We start from the raw sequence: 18,512 nt of genomic DNA, 5'->3' as shown, positions 1-18,512 counted from the left end.
CTGGACCAGTGAAAAACAAAACAAATATTCCATATAGTATCTAGCATCTCCAGTCAAAGGTGTAATTTTAGTAATATTTGTGTAAATATAAATATTTTTTAAGTTTGTATTATATAAACAAAGTAGTAAATTTATAGTAAATTAATAGTAAAAATCAATAATAAAATTAATTGTATAAAGAAACAGTCAAAGCCTGATGACTCCATTTGTGGTGTCTTCTGCTGGAAGTTTCATTATGGATTTATGCTGACCTTTGAAATTCAAACTTTTAAAATACAGGAGAGAGATTCAATCAGTAGCTGAAATTGTAACAGATAGTTTAGTCCCTCATCTCAACAAAATAATTAAAATTCATATCTACCAGTAATGTCCAGCTATCCAGATTCTGTGTGCAATTCTACTGTAAAATAAAGGTCTCTGCCCTACTGTACTCCATATCTAGAGACATTTTTCTTGCAGTTCCCAAACTGAATTCAATAGACATTTAGTGATGTAAACTAGATTAAATATTTTGGTATTTTAGCAAGTGGCTTTAAAGTTCTGTTATTATTTCAGTAAGTGTAATAATGTACATTATGCATACAGAACAAGATGAAGATAAACAAATTAGGCTCTAGATTAAAACACTGGTTACAACGAAGGTTACATTTTTGTAGATGACGACCCAAAACATAAATTAGACACTGGGTTATGGCTAAGCTGAATCAAGTAAATTGCTGACATGACAATAAGATTATGAAGACTGTTTAGGAACTTTTATAAAGTAATTGTCTGGGTGTACTTAATTTCAAGATGTCCTAATATAATTCCCACTGGGAATGCAACAAGGTCTTTTTTTTTTTTCCTTTTTCCTTTTTCCATATTCCTTTTTCTAAGTCATACCATCATAACATCAGTATGATTAGTACTATTATACAGTTTATGATGTTGAGAAATTTGTGATGTGTAAATCCAATACTAACTTTAACTGATAAAATAGTGAAAACAATTCATTGTATCACATAATGTTTCAGCATATTCCTGTGATAGATTTGCATAATGACTGCTTTAAACAAAACATTTTTTTTTTCCTAATTGAAAATGGTAACTTTCTCATCTGCTAAATCTCCCTTGACTTGTTTTTATTTTTAGTAAATAAAGTTAATATCCTGATTAGCAAACAATTTAAAAGTATTGAGAATAAATTAGTATGGATAAAGGACAGTGTATTATTTTTAAGAAACAGAAAAATATTAGGGAAACATTCAGGTGGGTGTATTTAGGAAGGAATGTGCAAAGGCCAAACAACACTAAGAGCCAAGCATCTGATCGTCCTTACCTAAAACTTAAAATCAATGTACTTTTTGCTTTCAGTTTGAGGTGACAGTTGTAATACCTAACGCATTTGCTGACACACTTAGTGTTTCTGAATATGTGGGCCTGGTTTCCAATTTCAGACAAAGAAAGTTTCAGCCAATCCCCACATACAGAAACTCCAAGGCACTATTTAGTTTCAAGCACTTTCATAAATTTCACAAACAGGTATATTCAATTTTCTGATTTAGCATGTCAAAATGATATACAGGAGAATTACTTAAAAAAAAAAAAAAAAAGACAAAAAAAATCTTGAAAACTTTTGAACATATCTATGTTCATATGCTCCACAGGGCAGTGGTCACAGCACCAAGCCTGCTGGAGTTCAAGAAATATTTGGACAATGCTCTCAGACACATGGTTTGATTTTTGGGTGGTGCTATGTGGAGCCATGTGGAGCTATATGATCCTTGTGGGTCACATCCAACTTGGAATATTCTATGATTCTGTGATTCTAACTGTACTGATATATTTTTTTTCTTCCCATGTTCAAAAACAAATGTTCCTCAGTCAGGCATGTTCTTATTGCCTAACTTTATATATACAATTTTGTTTAACAGATATTGGAACTCTGAATTTCTTGGATAGCAGTTCAAGCCAGTGTTAATCCACTACCTGAAGAGACAGAGTTCACAAATGAGTCAACTTTCTTTCTCTGATACGTTTTCAGAGGACTGTCTTCTGACTAGGTACTGTATTAGGTTTACATGAAAAGGTTCTGATAGCCGGGGGTTGCAGGACTGGCCTTTGTGAGCAGAGCCCAGCAGCTGCCCCATACTAGATTAGAGCCAGCTGCAGCTGGCTCCAAAAGGGACCCTTTGCTGGCCAGAGCCAAGACAGAGAGTGACACTGGGTGGACCTCTGGGAGTGCAGGTTTAAGAAAGGGAAGAAAACTGCTGCACAACAGCAGCTGGGATTGAGGAGTGAGAAAATGTGAGAGAAGCAGCCCTGCAGACACCAAGGTCAGTGCAGAAGGAGCGCAGGAGTTGCTCCAGGCACACAGCAGAAGTTCCCCTGCGGCCCGTGGAGAGGCTCCTGGTGGAGCCGGCTGTTCCCCTGCAGCCCATGGGTCCCATGGAGCAGAACTCCACACTGCAGCCCATGGAGGTGAGCCCACGCAGAAGCAATAGCAGAGTGACTATGAAGGAGCAGTGGAGATAAAGCATTAGGGACTGAATGTAAACCCCATTGCCTGTTCCTCTGTGCCACTTGGGGGGAGGAGGTAGAAGAAGGTGGACAGTGGGAAGGTTTTTTTTGTTTGTTTGTTTTGGTTGTTTTTTTGTTGTTGTTGTTGTTGTTGTTGTTGTTGTTTTTTTTCTTGTAGTTTCTCTCTGCTCAAATCTGTTAGTAATGTGAAGACGTTTAGATGTAGAGCTTAGGGATATGGTTTAGTGGGGACTGTTAGCATTAGGTCAGAGGTTGGACTTGATGATCTTGAGGTCTCTTCCAACCTAGCAATTCTGTGATTCTGTGATTCTGTAATAGGCAGTAAATTATATTAATCTCCATATCCTGAGGCTGTTCTGCCTGTGACAATAATTGTAGCTGGTATGGTGATGTGTTTTGGATTTAGGGTTAGAATAAACCTAATAACACACTGATGTTTTAGTTTTTGCTGAACAGTGCTTACACTAAGTCAAGATTTTTCAGCTTCTCTTGTTTTCCTGCAAGTGAGAAGGTTGGGGGTGCACCAGAAGCTGGGAAGCAATGCACCCAGAACAGCTGACCCAAACTGGCCATATAGGTATTCCATTCCATAGGGCATCATGCTGAACAAAAAATTCGGGGGTGAGGGTGGAGGGGGAGATAGGGGACGTCACTGCCCAGAGGGTGGCAGGGCATTAGTCTGTGGGTGGTAAGCAATTCTATTGTGCATCACTTGATAAGTTTTAACTTTTTTTTTTTTTTTTTTTTTTTTTTTTTTTTTTTGTGTGTGTTTTTTTTTTCTCCCCTATCCCACTGGGAGGCAAGGAGTGAGTGAATGTCTGTGGGGTGCTTAGCTGCCTCCCAGGTTAAACAGTTACAGAGATGCTTTTTAAATCCAAAATTCATTGGCAGTTCACGTTTTTGGTTTGTAGTAGGTTAATTCTAACTTAAATCCAGATGCTACAAATTTTATCACATGATAGTCATGTCATAGTAGTCATAACAGTTAACAATAGAATAAGTTACCTATGTATCATTGTTTATGACTGCTGGTATTTTTACAAGATTGGACCCAAATTTCTAATTTCATTCCATAAAAGCTTGAAAAAAAAATAAAAATCAGACACTTTCTACCCCTTAATTGCAACTGGATTAACATGGTTGTCTCTTTTAAAGAAGGAAAAAAAGAAAAGAAAAGAAAAATAAATGATTCTTGGTAGCCTTTGTAGAATCAAACACTGGAAGAACTGGTATATTGTAGCAGAAAAACAAATGTCAGGTGTTATGATCAAAAATTAATGGTTTCTGGAGAACAGCTTACTTTCTTTGGTATGTGCCTTTGTCATGTTTTCTTATTACGGATGCATTAAGAGTAAAGCAACCCGGATCTTCACAACAAAGCACCAGTGTCAAGACTTGACAAAAATCTGTTTGTAATGAGTCTCTAGAGTTAGACTTCCTATAAAAAGAGGTCATTGTAAACTGACCTTACAAACCATCCACCTGTCTATCCTATCACATATTGGCTCCTACTATACAAAACAAAACAAAAAATCCCTACAGGATTCTACTCCCTTCTCTTAGCTGAGAAGAAAATACAATGAAATTATTTTCTGCCATTTAGATAAAAGTTACATACTGACATTTTCTTGTTGTTCTTCTCACAAAAGATGACAGACAGCAAAAGAATCCTTTTGCTCCTGGGCTGATAATAAAATAGAATATTGTAGATGACAATCACTATCTCACTTCTTCCTAAATAAAATAACTCCATGAAGTATATTAACGAGTGATCTAAAATAATGGAAACAAAAGCTTGTTTCTGTTCTTGCAATTCATGGGTATGGTTATATATTAGCTCTTTTTAAATAGCTGATGACCTTATACTGTGAATAAAGATTAAACAGAGAAATCAATTCTTCCAGCAACAATAAAAAACCTTAATTTTGCAGGATGATAATGTACTTATACAAACATGTGTACATGTGTGTGTGTATATATATATATCCCTTTTATATTTATATATCCCTTTTCAGAAAAAAAGCTTATCATGAAATGTTCTAAAATAATTCTAGTACTGCAGTCTTCAATACCACTAAGAGTCACAGTCTCTGATTAAGTATAATTACCTATTCATACCATAACCCCTGCTATGAGCTCTGTGTAATAAAGCCAACAATACTGTTATCAATAATGAGCAGTACAAGGTAAGTATTGTTGTAACTAGGCAAGTTGGGAGAGTTGGAATTTTTTACATTGTGCAGCACATGGTTCAAAATCATTAGCTATGCATCTTAAAGACTATTAAAGGTATATTCTGCTTTTAGTGTGGCACCCCAATGAGACTGTCTCAAAAACATACCTGCCCTATTCCAGAGCACTTAGAAATTTCCTTAAACGAAAATCTGTGAGAACTTGGGGAGAAGGGAGGATTTCCATAAATATTTTGATAGCCTCAGAGACTTTTCCCGAGGGAGTTTTTGTTTGTCTGTTTGTTTGCTTTCATTTTTAATGAATATAGGAATTTTTAAATGTCCTGTGCTGGACTTTTTTTCACACACATGTTGTTTTTGGAGCATAAGCTTTCTCTTATTTTGTTGTTGTCAGGAACGGATAATGTCTAGACATCTCTGATGTGCTGAAAAAGGGTCAAGACCTACCAAAAAGCTGACAGACCCATTTCTTTTAGCACAGAAAGGTCAGACATCTCTAGAGAATCATAAGGATTCAGATGTATATAAATCATTAGGGAAGGAAAAAAAAATACTAAAAGAAATTATAAGGAACAATCTTCTTAGAAGAAATAGCCTCAGGGAAACCCAGGTAAAATGGTATTAAATTAGTTTTGAAATAGTAATTGAAAATGCTCCAACATCTTGTTTTCTGTATTTAGTTATAGTTTATGGGGGGGGGAGAGGGAAGGAAGAAAAAAAAAAAGTAATACACACTTCCAAAGTAACGGGGTTATATTCGGAGTTAAAATTTTCTTTTGCCTGAAGAATACTTGGAGAATATATTAGGAAAATGAATATTTTCATCTCAAAGATTTATAAGATCCCCAGGAGTTTGTACCTGAAAGCAAGTTACATATTTTTACTAGTATATAAATAAAAACTAACAAACAAAAGAGAAAGGGAGAGATTTACTACAATATTAATGCAAATGAATATTAAAAATTAAAGACTTATTTTCAAGTCCAGATTCACATGTAAAGCTGAAAGTTCATTTTTAATTGCAGCATCCATCCATCATGTGGAAATCAACCAAGTAATAAGATACTGACTGGGTTTTCATGTTACATTGCTTATATGAAAAAAAAATTAAAAAAAAAAAAATTGAAGCCTCCCATTTCTGGAGTGCTCTGGCCCTGTGACGACAACACCTTCAGAGCAAGAAAACCCTGAAAAGTATCGAGATTCAGTATATGCTGAGGAGATTTGTAATGCTGCCCTGAGGTCTTTAGATGTGCAGCCATTATGTAACCAAACACAAGCCATGAGCATCCACTTACATACTAAACCTCTGTTTTCTTAAATAGAACATGTAACTGAACTTCTGTTAATTGTATTTACATTTTGAGAATACTTGTCCAGTTGTAGCATAAGTTCAGTTTGTCCTCTTCACGTCTTCTTACATTTCATCACACAAATGATGAATAGAGGTTATCTCTCAAACATCTTGTATCATCTAGTTTGTTTTGGATCAGAAGCATTTTGGCGGCTATAGCCAAACATTTCAAACAAACATTGTTTATCTTTGTCTACAATTCAAGATTTTGGCTGAATGCCACATGCTGAAAACATGTCAAAAATTAATTTTTGACATACTGAACTTAAGAGTCCAAGGAATTTATTCTCTTTCCAAGTACATAATTAAACTTCATAACCTTAGAGCCACTGCAAACTACAAATAAGAGTTTGCAGACACTTTGCATAGCAGTTGGTTTCAGGTGACTAATCTTTTTCAAGATTACTAACTCAGATCTTTCCAGATAAATAATATTCAAATCAACTATAAATGAAAACAACAACAACAATTACAACAAACCTATTTCAATTACATTTAAACTGTCACAAATTTATGCAGAGCCAGGTTGCTAATAGATAACTACATATGAAAAATGATCCTTCAATCATAACTAATATTGACACTCATACCACAGCAAAGCCAACTTACTGTGATCATTAGGATGCTTTTAATTTTATTGCATGGGCATGCACATTATGCATGCCAGGAACATTTTCCTTAAGTATGTAGTCCTATGTTTTTAACAGGTTGACCTTTTAACAGGTCACAGTATTCCCATCCCCCATGCCCCACGGGTAGTTTATTTCTGCAAATTTTTTCAGCCCTTGGTTTCAGCCAAGATCAGAATACTGAGCATAGAAATAATGTGCAATGCTGTTATCTAGTTTTGAAAAATAAAACGTTTGATTATGCTTCTGCTTACTGATATAATTCTGTTTTTATTATTAACCATTTTTGAGGAGGCTTAGCAAATTTATATAGCAGATTCTGATTTGAGATCCTTCCTACGCTGAAGATTAATACCTCCAGAAAGATGAAAGCAGGAAGATAAAAGTATGGTATTTTCTAAGATAATTCTACTAGTGACAATAACGATCATTAGATGAAAATAAATAAGCCTTTTTCATTATCAAGTGTCCTGAAAGGAAGCATTATTCACTGTGAAGGAAAAGCATAAGAGGGGGGAAATTAAAGGCTTTGAAAAATTAACACTGATATCAGAGTGCACCTGGACTATTATCTCCACTCTTCTGTCTCCAAATATCAGCTCATATTCTGAGAAGTTTTGATAGGCATTAACGAAAATAAAAAATAAAAAAAATAGACCAGACTTTAACCAGTCAAGGGCTTTTCTTACCAAAATAAAAGCCTTTTATAAAATAAATGTTTTCACTTCTAGTTCTATGCCTTGCTTTATGTAAAATCACATGATGGGTGTCATTTGGGCTCTGGAAAAAACTTACTTTTGATAAAAAAGAAAGCAGATAAATAAGACATAGATTTAGCAGTTGTATATGAAGAGGCTAAGCTTTTTGCATGTCACCATGCGATCTGCAAAGAACAAAGTGAGACAGGGAGAATTAATGAATATCTGGGGAAAAAAAAAAAAAAAAAAAGAGCATTGTGAATAATATGGGCAATTTTCTGTGTGAATAGTTTGGTTATGGATGTTAACACATCAGTTTATGGATGGGTATCTGAAATCTTATGCTGAACTTTTGATATTTACTCTTCATTAACCATGGCAGTATGGTATAGTAATTCTTTGATAAAAGAGGTTAATGTTTCTGAGCCAGGGGATATTAAGGCCTTTATAGCTACAAGGACAGAATGCTAATTTAAAGTCTCTATTTAATGTTTACACATCGTTGACAAAATCTCAGAGAATAAAAAAGAAGCATTGTTTTGTGAGTCCCTTAAACTACCATTTAACATAATTGCAGACTCGGTTATGATAGTGTGAAAACTGTAATGGATGCCTGGAAAATTAACAGATGAGAAAGAACATATTTTAATAACTATCATCTCAAAAAATCCTGTAGGTTGTGACAGTTTAGGAGTTACTGATCTGGTTTGATCTGTTTTTTATTGCACTTAGAAAAAAACTCACAAGCAGACACCAAAATATATAAGCAGAACTACTTTTAATATATCAGTCCAAACTTCAGCTTAAGTTTTTTTGTTTGGTTGTGTTTTTTTTTGTTTTGTTTTGTTTTGTTTTGTTTTGTTTCGTTTTGTTTTTTCCCCTTCACCGAACCTTTAAAATTTACAAATGCTTTTGTTGGCTTTCTAATGAATTTGCATAAGAGGCTCCAGCTTTATTGATTTCTCAGGAGATTTTGATGTTCTGCTCCATCTTTTCTTATTGAACAAATAACAGCCAGGGCTAAGATAAGAAGGAATTAACTGTATATAAGTGATAGATAAAGGAATAATCATGATCTGGAGTTTAATTTAGGCCAAAAACATAAATATATTTTAATCTTCTGTTTATAACGCAACAAAAGTTTTAGTTTAACTATTTTTGGTCTTGCTATTTATTAGTAATCCACTCAGTGATTCTGCATTCATTCAGAATCAACTTTTGTTGATATACAGTCAGTCAGTCATTGTTAATTTGTATCACACCAATTGAACAATAGCTATAGTTAGATGCCACTTTTATCTGTCTTCATTAGAATGATTTTTGCCAAAAAATAATTCAATGTTTTACTTAGCATGAGATAATAGTGTGAGATTAAGAATCTGCTTAATGTTGTTGACCTGAAATGCTTTGCTACTCTTAGTATGACTTCCTTCTCAGTAGTCCTTTGAGGTATGGAAGAACTTCTATTTTTCTTCAGACATAGCTTACAGGGACAGCTTGAGAGATGTGTTTTTATTTCCTGTGCACCTTGTCCACAGTGAGAATTCTGACGGATGGAGATCACCTTGTCTGTAGAAATTCCTATGAATTGTTTATCATAGCAGCAGTAATCTTGCATAGCCCTGCTGATGCCACTCGAGTCACCTCTAATTTTAGCCTAGATTAAGAAATAAAGAGTTCTTTTAGTTCAGCCGTTTCGTCTTTTGAAAGCTGTATTTTTTGCCCTTGACAATAAACTGTACCACAGGTTAAAACAAACAAACAAACAACAACAACAACAACAAAACTTACTAAAAGAAGGTAGAACAAGGAAAATTAAATGTTGAAATTGTATCTCAATGTCACAGTTGATTTCAAACTGTTTCAAGTCAGAATTAAAACCCTTATAAAGTTTTTTTTATAAATGCTTAAAAACAAAACATACAGAGATTTATTTTTCTTTTCATAAATCTTAGAATAATTTTATACTTATAAGAACATTTTATACTTATAAGAAAATATTATAGTTTTATTGGGGTCTATAACAGGTAAATATTGTCTTGATGCTTCAACCTTATATCACAGATTCCAGCTGTTTCACTGAAAACCTTGTTATGGCTAAATCTGGAATATTTGCACAGTATAGGCTGCAATATGTCTGATAAACTGCCTATTACAGTGTAACAACCTTTCACTCATGGGTATGATATATGTGACAAGAATTCATGCGTCTAAAGAAGGTGACTATGTCAACAAGATTCCAAAGTATGCCCTGAACAAAACACTTCCTAACAACATGGCAAGTAAAATTCTTCTGTAAGAGTTAAAACACACACTCCACATGTACATGCTAAGTTTTTGAGGACATGGGCCAGCAACAGAACAAGAGGCAGTGGGCACAAATTGGAAGACAGGAGGTTCCCTCTGACCATCAGGAAGCACTTCGCTGTGTGGGTGACTGAGCACTGGCATGGATTGCCCAGAGATGTTGTGGAGTCTTTTCCCCGGAGATCTTCAAAAGCCATGGACGTGGTCCAGGGCGACTTGCTCTGGGTATCTCTGCTTGAGCAGGGAGGTTGGACCAGATGACCTCCAGCATTCCTTTCCATCCTCAACCATTCTATCAGTTCGATGATTCTGTAGAAAACTGCTAACATTTGAAGACTAAAGGTCAAGCCTGAGTTGTTTTTTGGGGGGAGTGTTTGGGTGAGTGTTTTGTTGGTTCCCTTCCCTTCCCTTCCCTTCCCTTCCCTTCCCTTCCCTTCCCTTCCCTTCCCTTCCCTTCCCTTCCCTTCCCTTCCCTTCCCTTCCCTTCCCTTCCCTTCCCTTCCCTTCCCTTCCCTTCCCTTCCCTTCCCTTCCCTTCCCTTCCCTTCCCTTCCCTTCCCTTCCCTTCCCTTCCCTTCCCTTCCCTTCCCTTCCCTTCCCTTCCCTTCCCTTCCCTTCCCTTCCCTTCCCTTCCCTTCCCTTCTTCTGCAGCAGCCAGACAGAATCACAACCTGTCCACTCCTCCTGTCTTCCCCCCATAAAATGATGTTCTGGAATAAGCTGGATGAAGGTTGCTCTGCAGGCTGCAATGTTACGTTCTGAGTATCCAAGGCAATTTTGGCCAAGAAGAGCAAGATAAACTGGCCCACACAGCACTCTGAACTGCCACAGATTGCTTCCAAGATCAGAGTTTGCTTAAGGTCTCAGAACACTACCCAGTGTAAATTGCAAGTATGGTTAATCTTGCTTTTGTGTACAGACTAGCTGTTCCTTCTGTAGAAGAAGAATCAATATAGCTGGGTATATGAGGATATATTGCTTTTTTTTCCCACTAACATTAAAATCAAAATTATTTTATTTTGCAAACTGAATTTTTAAAACTAAATGACTTTGTAATGAATTTATTTCCACAGAAACCACTCAAAACTAGACACAAATATTTAGTTTCTGCTGCAAATTGGAACAGCGGTTCCATGGAATTTCAAGCTCCCATTGCTCTCTTCTGGGCTCTACACTCAGATTTATCAGTATTATACACTGTCTCCTCTGTAGTTGAAGCTTGGAAACAGTAAAAGATGTGCTGTAAACATAGACTGTAGGTTGAATTGCAATACTTCATTTTCAAATGTCATCACTCTTTTGTCTTCAGTATGTCATTATTTGTTGAAATTCCCCTCATAAAACAGAAAAACAGCTAATTCTATAAAGCATCCCAAAGACAAATAAATAACCAGTACCTTGTTCTTCTTGTGGAGGTCCCTCATGGAGACCTAAAAGACGTCTCCATAAATTTGTTTTGGGGAAAGAAAAAAGCTCCACTGGGAAAGTTATATTGTCTAAAAATAGAAATCTTAAAGATGAAATAATACAAACCATAATATTATGAAAGCCTCTAATCAATAGCTTATCCTGTTATGTTAATTTGTGTTTATTTATTTCCATAGTGTATCACAAATTTTTGATAATAGTATTTTTGGAATAGCACTAATATAGCATATGCCATAGCAGATCAGACCATTCACCCATGCAAATACCTGTCCTGATATAAGACAGATAATAAAATTTAAAACTAATCTAATTGACTGCTTAAATACAACGACAACATGGCAAAACGTGTTGTGTTTTTTTTGTTGTTGTTGTTGTCTTTTTTTATATATATACTTTATCCTTTTTTTTTTTTCTGAAAATACAAAACAAGACTGGATTTAGAATATCTTAAGAAAAAAAAAAAAGAAAAAGGGAAAAAATACAAGCTGTGGGGTTTACTATAACTGTATTTAAAAGAAGGAAAAAAGGGGGTTTCAGGTGCCTTGAGACTTTTGTAAAAATACAGTATTTCAACGTTTAAGATGAGCTTTTAATTGAGCCATCCATACTTCATGCATAGCAATTTATATGTTTTTCTGCATGTATACAATCTCAAAACAATACAGGTCCACTTCCCATGGTATAGTAGTACTTCTCAATTAAAAAAAAAAAAAAAAAAAAAAAAAAAGATTTGATGTTTTTCAAGATAATTTATCATATTATAAATATTTCCAATTTCCTCAAGAGTCAGGTAAGCAATTTAGACAACTGCCTCTGGGAGAAATGTGGGGAAAAAGAGAGAGCAAGAAAAAAATGTTTTATTATAGAAATGACATTTATAGGCCATATGGTGCAGTTAACATTTCTTTTTCTAACATTACTGGCTAATATTTTCAGAGGGATGAATTACTCTTCTACATCTTATGTATTGCAACTGCACAGAGAGCGAATTGTTTGTTTCTGTTTTGCTTTTCAAACAGTATGTCTACCATAAATATTTTATGTACAATACTGAGCTGCCTGAAAAGAAGCTAAAGCTACTCGTGTCTTTTAACTGAAAAAGTGATATGGCACCACAGTAAAAAGTCACAGTAAAAAGTCAGTTAAAGGTTACTTTGAGGTAAAAACTGTCATGAATTTGGTGTAGATTAAATTACTGTGTAAAGTGTTCATATAAATTTGAAAAAAAAGCCCCTTTCTACTATTCACAGTTGCAATTTCAACCTATAAGCACCATAATAATACACATTTATGAAAGACTGGGGATTCCAGATTTTTATAAATTCTATCCAAACTTCAAACAAAAATAAGGTGCTATTAAGAATAGTAAAGTTTAGACATACATGTAAAATCTCAGATGCGTTAAAGCTTACTTTCAGCATCTATAGCATCTATAATATTGAGTTATATATAATATCTATAATTCACCTATAATATGAAGCTTCCTCCTCCTCCTAAGCACCTAAACTCTTCTGCAGTTTATCTACAGAATACAGGATATGATCAAGTTTAAAATTCTGCTGGTTTGAAATCTGAAAGATTTTATTCCTTCTATTGCTCTTCCCCTATCCCCCCAACCCCACCCCCCTCCTCCCGTAAGAAACCATGGGTTTTATGAACAGGGGTCCTTTTTACCTTTGTGTGAAGATCTCTAAGAACCTGTGCATCTACTACAGGTTTGTATTTTGGCAAAAAAGAAAAAATAACTTAAAAAAAAATAGAAAAAAAGAGGAACAAACTTGGAACTATCTTTGTCTTCATTGTCATTGTGAAAAAGAAACTAGTTATTTTGCCTATGTCAGTTCCTCTATTATGAATTTTATTTACATAGAGCAAAGATAGATATGTAATTACATGTCAGGTCAAAGATGCATGTATACCAAGCATAACTAGATACATTTCTCAGGAAGTTTTCCAATTTACAGTTCTTGTTTATTAAAGTTTTGAAACAACAATTCTTATACTGAGGTTTATCAATGATTGTTAATTTGCAAACCAACCATTCCCCTCAGTGATTTAAGTCTTTATCTTATAGGATAGTGTTCTATTTATTAACTTGTATTTCCAGTCTTCATTTAAAGCTTTTTTTTTTTTTTTTTTTTTTTTTTCCCCCCACTAGATTTAGAAGGAGCAAACCATTACACTTTGCAGTCCTCAGTTTGATTTTGCATCCTATATGGTGAGAAATGCTGATCTGTGAAGAACCACAAAACAAAAACTGTCTTAAGCTGCAGTACTTGGTGTTCTTCAAGGTGTTTTAAAATTAAGCAGGCAAGACATTTGTGGGTCACAAGTAGTTACTGAAGACTAAATACCACTATTTGGTGTTTACAATAAATATACATGTCCTTTTAATCTACACAGTGACATTCTGTTTCATTTCTGTGCTTCCCTAATGTCTGAAGGAAGTTACAAAATAAATGTCAATGTATGGAAGAATACACTATAACTTTTTATAAAGTCTTCCTCCGGTCAATCTATGTATTAAAAGCCAATAAAGATGGAATTTCTCAATCCAGAATGCTTTCACACAACATCTCCTTCTATCCAATTTTCATCTATTAGGAGTGTACATACTTCTGCTATTTTTAAAATGTTGCCTGAGGAACTACCTGATTTGCCAAACATGATCTGGATCTCTACTAAAATGTACCCTCCCTTCAGCAAGTTAGAAGTTCTTGATAAGCTGAATAATATAGACCACATTCTTCCATTGTTCTTTCTTACCCATTAGCTAATGTGAAATTAAGATTGTCTGTTCAGCAGGGCGAAGTTCTGATAAGAACAGGAAAAAGTGAATTCTTATTAAATATTTTTCATAATTTAATGGAAGAAGATAATTATTGGTTAAAGTGCATATCTTCAAATTGCTAACATCTGCTTATTGGCTTTCCACCACTGAAGAGTGCTGACTGAATTATAGATTAAGTGTATTAAGTGAAACACCTCATGTTTCTAAAAGCTTGCAATTAAACACAGTTTATGTTTCAGTCCTCCTGAACTAAAACAAATTTTATTCTTCCTTGACTTAGAAAAGAAAAAAATAAAAATTGCAAGTGTTTTTGCCAAGTCATTAACACATACTATTGCAAGTGGTGGATGTAGGTACTAGTGAGGTGATTTAAGGCAACACTCATTACATTGGTATGGCCTCATAATTAATTTAATTAATGGCTCCATCTGCTCATGTCCAGAGTTTTCCTTCCAATTAGTGTCAGATCATACAATCAATTTTCATGAGTTTAACTATGTTTTTTGCCTTTTTCCTCACCATTGCACAAACTTAAGTTTGATCTGCACTGCCTTTTCAGAACATTCTGGTTATATCTGTTACTGAAATAGTATTCCTTTGCTTTCGAGGAAACAAACAGTTTTGAGAAAGTTGACTTGGCTTTCAGAACTATTTGTCTTTCCAAGTCATATTGTGGTGACCAAATGTTGCTATTTAATGTAGAAAATATCTCATAATGTTTTCAGTTATAAACCTATGAGGTGCCAGATTTCAAGAAAAATACTTCTAGCTTGACATTATTCATTTTCTATATCCTTCAAAAAAGTAGAAAAAAAAAAAAAAAAAAAAAGAATAGAATAGAACTTTACAACCTATTTCACACAGTTGGCATATTACATTCTCCTTCATCATCTTGAGCCAGAGCTGACAATAGTACATGAACAATAAGTCATGAAACTGGGAATATGTTAGTGAATGATTTCTCACATTTGGGGATGGAAAGAAGACTTTCATTAGAGAAGTCAGAAAAAAAAAAAAAAAAAGGAATACTGTTCTTACTGTTCTCCAATACATCATCATCAAGCCTCTTATTTTCTTATTTAATGACAAAATGCTAGAAACAGCAAGGTGCAGTCATATATTAACTTGTCAGATACATTTGGTAAGACCTATCTCTTTCTTAACTTCCAATGAGCATAAAATACTGTTTTTCCCTTTTGACTATTTTTTTTTTTTTTTTTTTGGTGCAACCAGTAAACAGTGTCCAGAGACTGACAGGGCTTGATCAGACTCTACACACTGTTGATTCTTTTCTCTTTAGAAGTGTCATCAAAAGTAATTTGCCATCTGCATTTGATTTTCTACCAAATAGATTATTTAACTCATTTGTAGAATGGAAATATAAATATTAATTTTTATCAGAACTATTTTGATTTGCTTACTGTTAGAAGTCACTATAAGTCACTCAAAGGAAAAAGAACAAGAAAAAAAAAAAAGATTTACACAGTTTGGATTTACAAAAATAAATAAAGAAATAAATAATCAAACATGCAGAAGAGAACGTAAAACAGAATTGCTTTTTATTTTTAATTTGTAGTCATCAACTTATTCCTCTCATGCTTGAAATAAGATTTCCTACTTAAGACAGAGAAATGGATCTATTTCCAGGTACCAATCTTCAAGGATAAAATCCTTGATGAGGATTCACACAACAGTATGTCAGTACTATAACTACAGAATCAAAATCTGTATAACAACTGAATTCAATTTTAAATGCTCTGGCATTTTATTGTGCATGTTTTTGCCATTGCTACTAACTCATTCATGATGAATAGAAATATAATAACATACATATAAATATTCTGCCTTCTGCCTACATAGCAGCATTATTGGACTAGCAGTGTGCTCACATTACTGACATTACAAAAATGTGTGAAGGGAGGATTTCTAGGGCTCAGTCTTGGACAGAATAATTCTGGAAATGTTAGTATGCATTGCTAATGTGTAATGCATAAACTATGACAATTATGAACAAACTTTGAGCAAAAACCTCTTCACTTATACCGGTATAATACTGAGATAAAGTAAGTTAATTAAAAAGTGTAAAGTTATAAAATAAAATTATAATTCTTTAATGACTATTCATGTACATGTGTCATATTTAAACTAATAAAGTAGAATAAAGACACTACAGAAACCCTGTATATTTTAGAATAGATAGCCAAGCAAATTTAATGGATGTATTTGTTAAATAAATGAGTAAATTATTGAAGATAACCATAAAATAGATGGTACTCTGCATTTGCTTTTCACAAATTCATTAGAACAAGAAAAGAAAGAATATTCTAATAATGGAATCTCACTTACTTTCACTGGCAAACACCAAGGAAGCTTCATGAACCTCAGCGGCATCATGAATTCGAGGAACATGATTCAGGTGGGCAGAGTTAACTGTCTGTACAGTAATAAATGATTTATTTTTTATTTTTATTTTTTTGGCTTTATTCAAATAGATTTTATCCTATTTCTGTCTCTTTCCTTCAAGGACAGGAAGAACTGTAATGGTAAGGTTTGGGAGCGGATTTGACTTAATTGGCAAGGCTTTGTCAGTGTGTGTGGAGTGTTGCAGGGGTTGCCTCTGTGAACTAAGCCCAGAAGCTGCCCCATGTCAGATCAGAGCCAGCTCCAGATGGCTATGAAAAGGACCTGCCACTGGCCAGAACTGAGTCAGTGGGTGATGTTGGTTGGGCTTCTGGGAGAGAAGACTGAAGCGAGGAATGAGAACCAGCCCTGCAGACCCCAAGGTCAGTGCAGAAGGAGAACCAGCCCTGTGGACACCAAGGTCAGTGCAGAAGGAGGGCAGGAGGTGCTCCGGGCACACAGCAGAATTTCCCCTGCAGCCTGTGGAGAGTCCCCTGGTGGAGCAGGCTGTCCCCCTGCAGCCCATGGAGTACCACGGTGGAGCAGGGTTCCATGCTGCAGCCCGTGGAGGAGACCACGGTGGAGCAGGTGGCCCTGCACCGACGGAGGCTGCCGCCTGTGGAAGACCCCTGCCAGAGCAGATTCTGGGCTGGACCTGTAGCCCGTGGAGAGGAGACCATGCAGGAGCAGGTGACCTGGCAGGAGCTGCTGCCCATGGGGGATCCAGGTTGGAGCAGTTTTCTCCTGAGGGATGGACCCCGTGGTACGGACCCATATCTGGAGCAGTTCTGGAAGAGCTGCTGCCTGTGGGAAGCCCACGCCAGATCATTTCATCAAGGACTGCATCCCCTGGGAGGGACCCCACAGCACAGAGGACGAGAGTGACCGAGAAGGAGTGGCAAAGAAGAGGTGCTGTAGACTGACCATAACCCCCATTCCCCCGTTCCCCTGCGCCGCTCGGGGGGAGGAGGTGGAAGAGGGTGAATGGGGGGGGAAGGTACTTCTGGTTTCTTTCCTTTGTTTCTCACTTCTCTAGCTTGTTAGTAATAAGCAATAAATCTTACTATCTCCCTATGCCATTACAATAATTACTGCATGATCTTCTTGTCCTTATCTCAACCTTTGAGCCCTTTTCACATATTTTCTCCCTATTCCTCTTTGAGGAGGGGGAGTGAGAGAGCGGCTGTGGTGGAGCTTGGCTGCCCACTCGAGCAGAACCACCACAGGGAGCGACTGAGACTGCAGCCCCCATTGCCTGTTCCCCTGCACCACTCGGGGAGTAGGTAGAAGAGAATGGATGGTGGTAAGTTGTTTTTATTTTGTTTGTAGTTTCTCACTTCCGTGGTGTGTTAGTAATAGAGAATAAATATGCTATTCTGGAAGTGTCTGTCTGTAAATTTGATCCCTTCTGCATGTAAAAGATTATTAGAAAGTATTGAGATCAATTTAGCATGAACATAGAGAGGCAGTGAGAAGTGGTTTGCTAACATTAGGATGTCACCTACTGTCCTCATTTAACTCATGACAGAGCATAGGTTTTGGCCACAAATTTGTGATACTTGATCTCAGATCCTGAGTTTTTTTAATGAAGGCCGTGTGGACCTTGCCACAGGTGATTAGTGAAAATACCTGACACAGTTTGATAAACCAGATGGTAAGAGCAACCATGGAGACAGTGAACAATCAAGACAGTAACGTGGGGCAAAAATTCTGAAAAGAGATTAGGCAACATTTGTATTAATTAGGACAGAAGTGATTAGCAGAATACAGTGATTAAGAGACATGGATTTGAAGGGCATATAGAAGGCAGATGCCCTGAAATTATTTGACGGAGTAATGGGCTGAAAAACAAAGGGCATGAACCAAAGCTAAGAAAAGATTTGTCAGCAGGGGAGTTCACAATAAATTTCTTCACGCAGAAGGTAACTAATGTGTAGTAATACAAGCTATTAGGTTGGGAAAAAATAATGTTCAAATGCTAAGTATACTTAAGAACAGACAGATAGGTAGGTAGATGAACTGCATGGACTAATTCTGTCCCCAGTCTGTGTTAATAATAATCACTGCTGCCAGAATGGCAAAAGTAAAGCATTAGTTAAATTAGTGGGATAATAAATAAGTGATTTTAATGAGAGTTACAGTAGTAAAAAAACAAAAGTAAGCACAATTAGTTTTGTTTCTCCACAAAAATATT

The 18,512-nt window shown here is 35.7% G+C and overlaps 1 long non-coding RNA gene across 1 annotated transcript in view; it reads left to right on the top strand.

The window, feature by feature from the left end:
- The window catches only part of LOC311432735, a 72,248-nt gene extending 54,856 nt beyond the window's left edge, over window positions 1-17,392 (top strand). Inside the window, exons 2-3 of the long non-coding RNA XR_014690279.1 lie at window positions 16,289-16,334; window positions 16,443-17,392. This is a non-coding gene — a long non-coding RNA (uncharacterized lncRNA). The remainder of the gene's footprint in view (window positions 1-16,288; window positions 16,335-16,442) is intronic.
- The last annotated feature ends 1,120 nt before the right edge of the window (window positions 17,393-18,512 follow it).

The sequence above is a fragment of the Aythya ferina genome (genome assembly GCF_964211825.1).
Source record: "Aythya ferina genome assembly, chromosome: 2".
NCBI lineage: Eukaryota > Metazoa > Chordata > Aves > Anseriformes > Anatidae > Aythya > Aythya ferina.
The sequence above is the reverse complement of the archived record's forward strand: the minus strand, read 5'-3'. Positions and strand labels throughout refer to the sequence as shown.